The sequence below is a fragment of the Squalius cephalus genome, assembly GCF_949319135.1.
Source record: "Squalius cephalus genome assembly, chromosome: 10".
NCBI lineage: Eukaryota > Metazoa > Chordata > Actinopteri > Cypriniformes > Leuciscidae > Squalius > Squalius cephalus.
Window position 1 is genome coordinate 25,611,268 of NC_137131.1, and position 13,773 is coordinate 25,625,040.

A 13,773-nucleotide genomic window follows, 5' to 3' on the forward strand; every position below is an offset into this window, starting at 1 on the left:
ACCTCATCTAAGCATAATGAAAGAGAAATTAATGAGAATTTAACAGTTAAAAAGATAATGCAAGTAATTTTCAAACTAAAGTAATACACTACACAACTGCGTGCAAAATGTAAAATATTGTTAAATACAACTATAACATTGTTTACAAACAAACCCTATAAACACTAAAAGGGCTGTATTATGCAAGTCAGGCCAGTAGTTCACTTTGTAAAAAAAAAAAAAAAAAAAACACCGGCAAACACATAATACTCATGACCATGTGAACACCTGATGATAAGTACACATGTGAACATGTTATATTCTTGTGCATGACCAGCCTGATCTCATGAACATGCATCTCTATAGCACGCATTGTTTATCGTGCAATGTTTTATGCGAAAATTATTTTTTTACATGCATATGATACGCACTTTATTGCGTGTACACACACCCTACAACACTAATCCTAACCAAACATATAGTACATATTACATATTACACACCACTACTAAACCTACCCTAAACCCACCCATGCGCATCACATACACGTAAAAACTCATTTCCGCGTATAAATTGCACAATAAACACAATGGGCCCTATTTTAACGATCTGAAACGCAAGTGTCAAAGCGCAAAGCGCAAGTAACTTTGTGGGCGGATCTTGGCGCTGTTGCTATTTTCCCGGCGGGATAAATGACTCTTGTGCCCAGCGCAAATCTAAAAGGGGTTGGTCTGAAGTAGCTTCATTATTCATAGGTGTGGTTTGGGCGTAACGTGAAATAAACCAATCAGAGCGTCATCTCACATTCCCTTTAAGAGCAGGCGCGCTTGTTCTATAGCGGAGTCCTATTATAACGGCGGATTTGCCAGGCGCACGCGAGGAGCGGTTCACAGACGAGGAGACCGACGTTCTCGTCAGGGACGTTGGGGATGGAGAAACACACCCAAATTAACTTTGGTTAAACATTAAACAGGCGTATGATAATTTGGGTAAATGTGTGAGCTAGATGTATGCTTTTATAATAAACTATCTATCTATCTATCTATCTATCTATCTATCTATTGTAATAATGTATGATTTGCAAAAATGAGAACTGCTGCTTCTGTGTAGATGAGAGAATCAAAGTGTATGTTGTGCACATGCTACATTGATTATGGCCAAGTATGCGCCCTTAAAATAGCATATGAATAACATGCGCAACGCGCCACTGACTTTAAACTGTTTTTTTTCGGTCAGTGGCGCAATTGTTTTCTAAACCTGTAAAATAGCATGAGGGAACGTTTGCGCCGGAACACGCCTCCTCTTTGCGCTGAACCGCCCCGGGGAGCGCAAGTGTATTTCTTAGTTAACAGACGTGCGTCTGTGGAGGGAAAAGTCCGCTTTGCGCGGGTGCAAAATAGGAATGATACATGCGTCGCTGTACAAAGTCAATTGCGCTGGGTGCGAGATAGGGCCCAATGTGTGCTATAGAGAAGCATTTAGTGTGACCAGGTTGGAATGACATACCAATTTCACAAATTCCCGTTTATGTTGTTTACATGCCGATGGTAAAGGCATCATTTTCAAAACCTTGCACTTTAAAACTCGTTTTCAAATGCTTGCATTGTCAGGCCCCCAAAATGGCATTTTCGTTGAAATGAACGGCCAAAACGTTTTCAGTTTTCAGTTGAAAATGATGTCGTGTAAACAGACCCTAAAGCATTTATTATTTATTGCACTTTAGTTTTGTTAATTGTTCATTTAAGTTGGCCTATTTATTATATATATACAGTTATATATGAAGAGTTTCGTTGCAAAACGAGATATATCCATTTTGAGAAATGTTGGTTATTTGACATTATTATTTAAGACATCAACAGTCAAGTTCATTCAAAATTTTTTGTACATTAAACTATTACCTGAGCTCAGTGAAGGCCAGGGACACAATATTCTTCAAATCCAGGATATTTTTTATTTAATTTTATGTCCATAAATAGTTCATAAATAAGTCAAAAACCATGCCAAAATGCAACATATTTAACTTAACATTGTCAAACATCTTAAATTGGTTAAAAAAACAATATATCATAAATATATGGAATAGTATATACAAAGATTGATTAATAATAATAAGATTCTGAGTTAGTTTTGGCCAGAACATACACAACATAACATATTTTTTTTTTTTTTTTGCAAAACGCTATATATCCACCTTAGGCTATATTCTACTATTGTAATACCATTAAGAAAAGCTAGTGAATCAATGTTTTGTTTGTTTGTGTGTGTGTGTGTGTGTGTGTGTGTGTGACGTAGCCTACTTGACTGACAGCTCGCCTATAGTATAAACAATTAAATGGTAAACGTTTTTTAGTTAGCCTATTGAATCCTCTGTTTAAAAATATATGTTTTTTGTTTTGATATTATCGTTAAATCACTGAGCAAACTCGGAGCACTTCACCGGCGGTGACTCTCTCCTCGCGTGACATCCTGAGCTCGCGCAGCATCCTGAACGTTCTATAGCCTAACCGTTATATCGCACTTTGTAAAGAAACTGGGCTGGCGTTTTGTGAAAAAATTTATTTTGTAGTAGGCTTAAAATGTACATTTTTAAATCTTATTAATGGCAGCAATTCACACATAGATTAAGGTACATCTGAACAGTGATTTCCAATAATAAAATCCAAATGTCAAAAAATGGCGTTTATCGCGTTTTGCAACCGAACTCTTCATGTACAGTTTTATTCTGGTTTACTGTGTTCACAGAAGCACTGCAGGTGCTTGATGTGACGGTGTGTGAATCCTCATGTTCTGTTGTTTATGCTGCTATTTGCACATGTAAGTCTACATGTTTGAGGTATTTGAATCGGTCACAGACTATTATCTATTCTAATTCCATTTAATTCTAATCTAACCTTCAAATCATGTCAGTTAACTGATCTGACTGGTTAACAAGCATCAGCTGTCAGTCAGAAAACAAAATGTTAAATGAACATCCCTACTTCATATATTTCAACTGAACCAACTAAAAATGTTCAGTGCAGCAAGTCTACATAACATTGTGAGATTGACCTCCAAAATCGTTACAGTGTGTTTGTGATGGCAAGAAATGTACAAAGCAGCCAAACACGTATCGTTCTTTACCATCCAACTGGGGACGCGAAGTTCATTTTTATTAATAAAATCATTATTCACTGTTTAAAGTATGCTTTACACTATACTAAATATAAGTCACCTGAAATTGTTACCTTAAAGAGCTATTTCTGTTTAATTAATCCCATAAACCCTAAAGGGACTGCATAATAGAAAGTATCTATGAAGAGAGAAAATAAGCTTTAAATAAGAGAAATAATATTATGAATGATAAAAGGCATAATATATAATATACTATATATATATATATATATATATATATATAGTTACATAATGAAGACAGACTTCACTGCCAGTTCACTTCACTGTTCACACACACACACACACAGCTCCATTGCAGGCTATTGTGAGTCCCCACTTGTACAGGTAGAGATCGTTCAGAAAGTCCCCACTTGGTCAGTGTAGAGTGACATTGGTCTGTTAGTAGGGCTGTCGCGGTGAAGGATTTTCCCTTGCGGTAATTTTGAGTGGCTCAATAGCGCGATATGCGGTTTTACCGCATTAATTAATTTATTAATCTTATAAAATAATATTTATTTATTTGTTGCTATATTAAGTGTCACGATGTGGTCAGCATGCACAAAAACGAGTACATTTTCAGTAACCAATAAACCGAAACTAAACAGCGTCTCTCCGCATTGAAAGACTGTCACGGGCGCAGTTGTAACAGCAACGGACTGTCTTTGAGTGAGTCATTAAACCATTCATTCAACAACACGTTCAAAAACGTGTTCATTAAAAGATAGTAATGAAACAAGGTAAATTATTTGTAACTTTGAGCTCCACTTTTCAAGGCTCCGCTGACCAGCAATGCGTGACTCACTGAGTTTTGTTTCCCGCGACCGCGAGTTCCTCGCGCTGTGGATGCTGACCAGCGCTGTCGCTGATGCCATTCATGGTAAATACCCTTTATTTTAAACGTTAAAAGGATGACAGGACAAATATTTAACTTTCCTTGGACAGGGCAACCTTTTCACGAATATGACTTGACCTCAAAAGACAGACGCAGGTAATCGCACGCGCTCAGGCGATCTCTCTCATTCACTGTCTGTTTAGGCTTAAGTGCAAATCCACGAAACCTCCGTACAAATCACCATGATAAAACCATGATCGCCACGTCTTATCATTATTAACTTATTTAACATTCAATACACATGCACGAAGTTCAAAACAAGAAGGGTATAGCCTTATGAAAAAAGAAAACACTCGAATATCGCGGTTGCTGCGGTAACTTGAATTCCTCTGCGGTTGGCTTGTCAGTAGCGTGGTACTGCGATATTGCGGTTATCGCGACAGCCCTATCTGTTAGTAATATAGACATGTATGTGTGTGTGTGTGTGCAATGGCACATAACAATGACAAGTAAATTGTTAGGGACTGCATAACCAAGCTTAGAAAGTATCTCGAGAGAGCGTTAAATAAGAAAAATAATATTATGAATGATAAGAGGATATTCTCGCCTCTGATTTTGAACTGTTGCTGCCGGTGTCACGATTTTGGGTTTGTTCTTGTCATGTTTTTGTGTCATGTCATGTTTCCATGTCTGTCATGTGATTCCCTGTTTGTCATGTGATCCTGCCATGTGTCTTGTCATTGGTTAATTGTGTGATCACTGTTCACAGGTGTCCCTTGTCTTGTCATTAGTCTTTGTATTTAGCCCTCATGTTTTCCATGTGTCTTTGTAAAGTATTGTTTCCTGTAGACCACTGTTTGTAAGTCTTTGTTCATGTTCTGGTTTTTGAGGGGTTTTTTTCATGCCACGCCATGTTTTTGTTTTATCTTTGCTTTTGTTTGTAATAAACTGCGCTTGGGTTCTCATTTACACTTGCCTTCAGTGGATCCTTATTACAGCCGGGCCGTCTGTATTTTTTACCCAGTTGTAGATTTAAATGGTCTTTCCTCAAGCAATTAAGTTTTTGATAACTGATAATGTTCGTCATTCTTTTAAAAAAAAAATGTATTGTAGATGTTTAACTATGCATATTGTGATCTCTGATGCCTGTGTGAACATATATTATATATATGTTATTATGTGTTATTATATGTATGTGAACATAAAGACATACAAAATAAAGACAGACTTAACTGTTCACACACACACAAACACACACACACACACAGCTCCATTGCAGGCTATTGTGAGTCCCCACTTGTATAGGTAGAGATCGTTCAGAAAGTCCCCACTTGTATAGGTAGACATCGTTCAGAGTTGAGATTCCATCTTGGCATGTTTAAAAAAATTTTTTTTGCATATTTGAAGTTATATTATAAAAAAAGACCTTACAAGAAAATTGTGTATTTCATTTTTGTTTCTTCAAAATGACCAGATGCAGCAAGTCAACTTAAAAGTTTTGAATTTGATCTTCAAGAAAGGTCCACTGTTGGATGGTAACGAGCGACACATGTTTGGTTGCATTTAAATTGAGCAATATTTCAAACACTGAATATCTCTGTACATCAACATCCTAGAAACAAAGGAAACAAAAAAAAAAAAGGACATGTCTACTGAATTTATTACAGTAGAAATTATGTTTTAATTAATATGCAGCCAATACTATCAGTTGCAATATCTTAATAATATAATAATAATTACATTATAATTATAACATTGAGTTGCAGATCCCCTCTTGGCAAAAAAATAAATAAAAAAATGCATATTTGAAGTTATATTATGAAAAATATAATATATATGGTAAACCTTTATAATAACTGCATCCTATTAATCATTAGTTAAGCATTAGTAAACAGTTAAATCGTAATTCATAAAGCAGACATTAATAAGCATTTTATACATACAGCTTTAAATGCTGTATTACTGATTTAGAAGCATATCTATAATGTGTTTAATAATTGTATTTTCGTACTTTATTAATTATCAATTTATCATTTCTAAATGAAGTATAGCATTATTTACAAACCAGTTATTTAGGTGTTGTCAGTGATTCATAAGATCACTTAGAAAGTGTAAGTAAATGTTGTAGATTCATGAGTTATAAAGCATTTAGTAGTGGTCAGTTCACTATTTTGTGAGCTCATCTGAAGTGAGGACTAGTTGTGCTTTGTAAATCATTTATAAAGGAGATTTAAAGACTCAGTTTTCTTCTAAACAGAAAAAGGAAACAAACACACACAGTAATACAGAACATAGAAATATTAACAGCCTTTAAATCTCCTTTATAAATGTTTTACAAGGCATAACTAGTCCTCACTTTAGATGAGCTCACAAAAATAGTGAACTGACCACTACTAAATACTTTATAACTACCTGCATTACAGTAGAAATACATGTTAATAAAGCATTTAACACACTGAGTAACTATTACTATATGTCTGAATAATAAATATCTATGAATGTACATTTAAATAGTTTAATCATTTACTCACACTTTCTAAGTGATCTTATGAACCACTGACAACTCCTAAATAACTGCTTTGTAAATGATCTTATACTTTATTTAGAAATGATAAATTGATCATTAATAAAGTATGAAAATACAATTATTAAACACATTATATATATGCTTTTAAAACAAGAATAAAGCATTTATATCTGTATTTATATACTGCTTATTAATGTCTATTCATTTATAAAACTTTATAAAATGATTAACTGTTTACTAATTCTTAACTAATGATTAATAGCGTGGAGTTATTATAAAGTGTTACTGAAAGCTCCAGTTAAACAGCAGCTCTACAGTCTCAGAGCCTCTAGGACAGCAGCCATTCAAACAATAGAGAAGTGTGAACGACGTGTGTTAATGGGCCACTGCAGTTCCTGCTCCAGCCTACAGGAGCGCTGCTGAGTATGGACTTAAACACACACACACATGTAGGTCCCCACTTGGTCAAAAATGAAAAAAATTCACCAGAGCGTGTTTTAGCTGATTTTAACATGTTTTAAAGCATGACCAACAGGGGACTTGAAAAAAGTCCCCACTTGGCTCGACGGTCCCCTGTTGGTGAGTGTGTAATGACACCAAGGTCCCCACTTAGATAGGTAGACAAGTACACACACACACACACACACACACACACACAGACAAGCTCATTAACACACACACACACACAAACACACACACACTCACACACATAGACACACTCTCTCTCACACACACACGCACACACTCAGAGTTTATATGAGTTTAGAGTTTATAAGTGTACAAGTTTTTGAGTTAAGAGTTTATAAGTTTAAATGAGTGTGTACGAGTTTTTGAGTTTACACACACACACACACACACACTCTCTCTCTCTCACACACACACACACACACTCACACACACAAGCAGACACGCACAGACACACAGAGTTTAGAGTTTATAAGTGTATAAATTGATGAGTTTATAAGTGTATGAGTTTTTTGAGTTTAGAGCTTATAAGTTTAAATGAGTTTAGAGTTTATAAGTTTAAATGAGTTTAAGAGTTCAGAGTTTATTAATTTATGAGTTTAAAGGAGAACTCCGGTCAATTTTAACATTGAGCAAATTTTTTTGTACATTTGGAGTGCACAGGTCATGTGAGTGATTCCTTCTGAGTGAACGCGGGTGAATCTGACTGCAGTAGATGTGAAAGAAATATATAAAAAATGATGTTTATTCAGCCAGCGCACATACCTGTATTTACACCCTGTTTTCGGTCGAAGTCCACAGTAATCGATTGTCGAGTTCACTCGCATAGGTTTAGTATCTATGATGACGCACGTGAGCTCGACAATCGACTACTGTGGACTTCGACCGAAAACAGGATGTAAATACAGGTATGATCGCTGGCTGAATAAACATCCCTTTTATTCACATCTTTCACATCTACTGCAGTCAGATTCACCCGCGTTCACCCCGAAGGAATCACTCACATTTTCTGTGCACTTGTAATGACACATCAAGGATGTTAAGAGGCTAAAAGCAGGTTTAAAACTTGCCCCATTGAAGTCAACAGGGTGCACATTTTAAAAAGAGGAAAACAGGGGCAACACCGATTTTTGTCGTTGTTCTCTGTACTGACTGCACTCCAAATGTACAAAAAAATGAGCTCAATGTTAAAATTGACCGGAGTTCTCCTGTAAGAGTTCATAAGTCTATGAATTCATGAGTTTATAAGTTAATTAGTTTATAAGTGTAGTTTAGAGTTTATAAGTTTAAATGAGTCTCAATGGCTCTCAGACACTAATTTAATTATTTAATTAATTGGTTTAAAGTTTAAATTAGTTTAAAGTTTAATTTAATTAGTTTTAGATAGATAGAGAGAGAGAGATAGATATAGAGAGAGATAGAGCATATTTTAAAATCTTCATCATAACTTTTATAGCAATAAAAAAATGATATTGTAAGAACAGCTAATGTGGTGATGGACGCGCATTGTCACAGCAACCAGGTGAAGGAAAAATTAAATTGCTACATTTCCCTGCTTCTTAAACTTCAAGGGTAAAAATAAATAAATCCCCTTATAATCAACTGTAGGCTATTTAATGACAAAATGCATTTCTGATAAATGTGACAGTTGTAATGTACCAGAAAATGTTGAGCATGTTATTTTATGGTGTAATAAATATAGTGCTGAGAGGATCAGTTTACGTGACAATATACGGATTAGAATATTTTAGAATAACTTTTGCAGTGAAATGTGAAAATAAAGGAAAGTGTTGCGGCATTACAGGTAGGCTGAAGATGCTTATGCAAGATTACTTTTTATACTTTTTTTTCAGCGTTGAGCACCAATCACACAAGTCTCTGTTGAGGTCATAATGCAATAACCAATCCAGATTAGTTACCGATGAAGAAAAAACTGCGGGTTCGCGGGAGTTTTTGCCGCGTTCACGCAATGTTCACCTCAGTCAGTCAGACAGACAGACAGACACTCTGACTGGATTCTGCCCATTCACTCGAGGAAAAGTGTAGATAGATACGATGTAAGTAAGATATTAATTTATAATCCTTTTGATTTTTCATGTTACTAAAACATGTCTTGTTTTTCTAATGCGTAAAAAGCAATAAACTGATTCCTAATGGGTTCCTGTCATACAAGAATGACATTTACCCCCTCACATAAAAAAAAAAAACGTTTAATATTCTTTTAATCGACTTTATTCATCATTACAATATCCAGAGCAATAATTGTCAATAATGATGGTTTTTCAGTTATTACAGTTCAATGGTTCAATGCTATCAGTGAGCATATTTTAAAATCTTAATCGCAACTTTTATAGCAACAACTCGTAATAATAAGAAAATTATATTGTGAACAGCTAATGTGGCGATGGACGCGCGTTGTCACAGTAACCAGGTGAAGGAAATGAAGAAATTAAATTGCTACATTTCCCTGCTTTTTAAACTTAAAGGGTTAAAAAAATCCCCCTACACAGTCGAAATGAATCAATCTATAGCGACTTTTACTGAAATGTGAAACTTGAAATGTGAAACTAAAGTAAAGTGTTGTGCATTACAGGTAAAGATGCTCACGTGGCATGCAAGATTACTTTTTATACTTTTTTTCTCAGCGTTGAGCATTACCACCAATCACACAAGTCTCTGTTGAGCTCATAATGCAATAACCAATCAGATTGGTTAACGATGAACAAACAAACTGCGGGTTCGCGGGAGTTGTTTTAACTGTTCACCTCAGTCAGTCAGACAGACAGACAGTCATGACCCCTGACTGGATTCTGCCAGTTCGCTCGAGGAAAAGTGTAGATACTATGTAAGTAAGATGATGATTTATAGTCATTTTTTATGCCATGTAATTTTTTTCTAATGCGTAAAAAGCAGTTAACTTATTCCTAAGTGGTTATTGTCGTGCAAGTATTACATTTCCCCCCTCACATAAAAAGGTTTAATATTCTTTTAATCGACGCTATTCATTATAACAATATGAAGAGCAATAATCGACAAAAAATGTTTATTTTTTTTAGTTATTAGTAAAAAAAAAATACTATCATAACAGCTTCAACCTTTCTGGGAATGCTGTGCTGAATGTATGCATCATCTTTTATGTCAAATTCTTACAATTTAATAAGTCATTTAAATTAGAGTAACAAGACACAATAGAGCTGATGAATTCAGTATCAAAATGAATCTTTGCAATGCTCACTTGGAGTGAATAATGACTTGATGAATAGCCTATAAAGAATTCATTAACAATGCTTTTGTTTTTAAACATAATGTTGAATATTTATTTTCGAAATAATTAAAAAAAACTGTACTTTAAATGTGAAATTAAGTGGTAGGTGGCAGCAATTCATTTTTAAAATTTGGATAATTTAGATCAGTCGTGGGCGCTGTCTCTCACCTGGTTACCCGTTGACAGCAACACTGTCCAGAAACATTTTATTCATTCATTTATTGAAACACTACATTATTATTATTATTATTATTATTATTATTATTATATGTATTAGATTATCAAAAAACATTTAGCATTGTCAGGCTTTTTATTTGTGCTTAGTTGATAAAACAAGAGAGCTGTAAACATCTGGGTTTTTGACCTGCCACAAGATGGCACTGTTTGCAACATTCCTGATGCTTTGAATCTTTTCCTGAAACAGAGAACAGCTCATGCATTTTGTTTTTCGTAATTTACGCAATGTAATTCAAATTAAAACACCATAAAAACAAACAAGCTGTAATGTAATGGGGTGAATGCAAAGAAGCACACAACAAGATATTATAATAAAACATCATTTAATAATGTATATGCAAATTACTTGGAACACTTAAAAATAGAAAACAATCAGAAATGGAAACCAATCAGAACTTAAGAAAACAAAACCTAATAAAAATAAAAGTCAATGACCATGACTTTTTTAACAAACAAATTGTAATCCTCAATCTGTGTTTTCCCCATCCATGGATTCTGCGGCCTCAGTTGGATCCAGGGATTCTGCGTCCTCAACTGGATCCAGGGATTCTGCGGCCTCAGTTGGATCCAGGGATTCTGCGTCCTCAACTGGATCTAGGGATTCTGCAGCCTCAGTTGGATCCAGGGATTCTGCGTCCTCAACTGGATCTAGGGATTCTGCAGCCTCAGTTGGATCCAGGGATTCTGCGTCCTCAACTGGATCTAGGGATTCTGCAGCCTCAGTTGGATCCAGGGATTCTGCCACCTCAATTAGGTCCAGGAATTCTGCGTCCTCAACTGGATCCACGATCTCCAGGTGTTGTAGTTTTAGCACACGATGGTTAACATGCTGAACTTTTAACTTAACCGGAAGCTGCTGTACCAAGTCATTTATATTTCCAGAATAAAAATGACCTGGTACAGTGAAGTCTTCCATCTCACTGTCCAAAAGGATGAGCATGCCGTCATCTTCTGACACTCCGATAATCGTCAGCACTGCCTCGAGGGTCTGACGCTCAACAATCTGGTGAAAAATAAATAAAACAAATCTACACTTAGGGTACACATGACGGTACAGTCATACAAAAAAAATACCGTCTTATACTATATATAATATATATATTTTTTATGTCTTAACAATTAATGTAAATATTTAGAAGAGATCTAACATTTATACTGATTTTACTACAGGACACAGAGCCAGAAGGGTCATGCCAAGGTTATCAACATTGGGATTGTAACTATCGATGTAAGATTGTTTTTTTTTTTTCTCCTCTTTGACTTAAAGGAGAAGTTCACTTTTAAAATGAAAATTCTGTCATCATATACTCACCCTCATGTTGTTTTAAACCTGTATGAATTTCTTTCTTCTGCTGAACACAAAGGAAGATATTTAGAGGAATATCAGTAACCAGGCAGTTTTTGGGTCCCATTGACTTCCATAGTATATTTTTTTCCTACTATGGAAGTCAATGGGACCCAAAAACTGCCTGGTTACTGATATTCCTCTAAATATCTTCCTTTGGGCTGGGTATCAATATAGATGTTCCCGATTTGATTACGAAGATCTCAATGCTTGCAGTTTAATTATTTGTTCTTATTTTTTATTATTGACTGTTAACTTGTCTTTCACAATATTTGAAATTTATATTTGTTTACCTTGACAGTTGTGTAGTTGGAAGAGTCAAATTTTCCTTTTCCGTTAGGCCGTATATTGGCTGTTAGGTGGGTGACCTCCACCTTATCGCCGACATACAGCTCCACCAACGCCTCCTCTCTCCATAATGAGATGTCGTAGAGTTTGCTGCCACATCTCAGACAAAGGTCCAGGATGGGAAACTGGGCCCGAGTCATCTTTGCCACTTGCACCTGGAAAATAACAGCCCAGAATAATTCACCTAAACACTGCATCTCAAATAAGAGTGTTAGGGTACTCTAGGACTGTGATTGAGAAACACAAGTATAATAGCTTACATTTACCTAGGCTAAGTATACCAGGATAATGTACTAGATATTCAATTATGCTTTTAAATTAACTTACTATTTCAATATTTCCCCGCAGAGTCAGGTACCCAGGGGTGGAGAAGATGTCCTGTTCTTCCCCAGTTACACATGGGGAAGGAGGACAGAGGACCTCCTTAGCAGCTCTCTCTGCCGCCTCAGTTATGGCCAGTGGGGAGGTTTTGAATTTCCTGGTTGACCGGTTGATAAAAATACACGGCCGGCCATATTTCTTTGACATGGTAAAATTTTTCACTACATACGACCCACCCTCTTCAAACTCCGGGTCACTTCCACTTCTTACTGATATGTAACATGTCTGTCCATCTGTTAGGACAGACTGTGTGGTGACCCGGTATAATCCAACATCTATAGCAGCGGTTTTCAATAGGTGAGGCGCGCCTCCCTTGGGGGGCGCCAAAGAGCCACAGGGGAGGCGCGACACGAGAAGAAAAAATAACTGTAATTGTGTGTGCGAGTATTAGCTTTAAAATGCGTCGTTTCATTGTCCCAAGTCAACAGAAGTCAGCATTAAGGGAGAATACGGAGCCCAGGAAGTCACCTGTGTGAGTAAAAAAACAATCCGTGGCGACGGTTTTGCAACCATCCGCTCAGTTTATAAATAGTACTCACGAATTCTCAAACTGTTCCCTCGGTTTAACAAATCGTGCCCACGGATTATTAAACCGTACCCACGACTTCCTAATCCACGCTCTCAGACTTGTTAACCGTGCCTTCAGTTTTTGAAATCTCTACCCACAAATTCATAAACCGTGCCCACGCTTTCGCAATCCGTTCCCACGTAGTATTGCGTGACTAGTTAATAATGCGGTGAATTCCCGCTCCCATTTACTTCACAATCTCATTACAGAGAGACGCGCGTCATGATTTGTGCACTGCCGCGTCTCGCGCTCGCAATGCCACCAGATTCAGCATTTCTGTCAGTGCGTGACTACAGCTCGTTAATAAACAATAGCTCGTTCTCTTACGAGAGGTTCTCTCGTATTGCGTAGTTGCTACGCTACGGGAAAGCCTTTCTTTCTCGAGATACTGAAGCCAAAAATTATCCTTAATTTTTATAATCTTGTCAACGCAGTGCGGCAGCCTGCAGACCTAGGGCGAGCTACTAGCGTGCCCATTGGCTGCCCTGCGGCAACTGCAGCAGCCTACCGCTGAGCCCTTGGCGTGACGTCACGACCAATGAGCGCGCTTGGCGCGCTTACTGCGTCACAGCCCGCGAAAAGGGGGGTGTGGCTTTGCGTATATAAACAGGGCTCGGAGGCTGCTTCTCTGATTTCTGTCTTTTCAGCGAAGCTCTTCGCATCGCTGCTCTCTGAG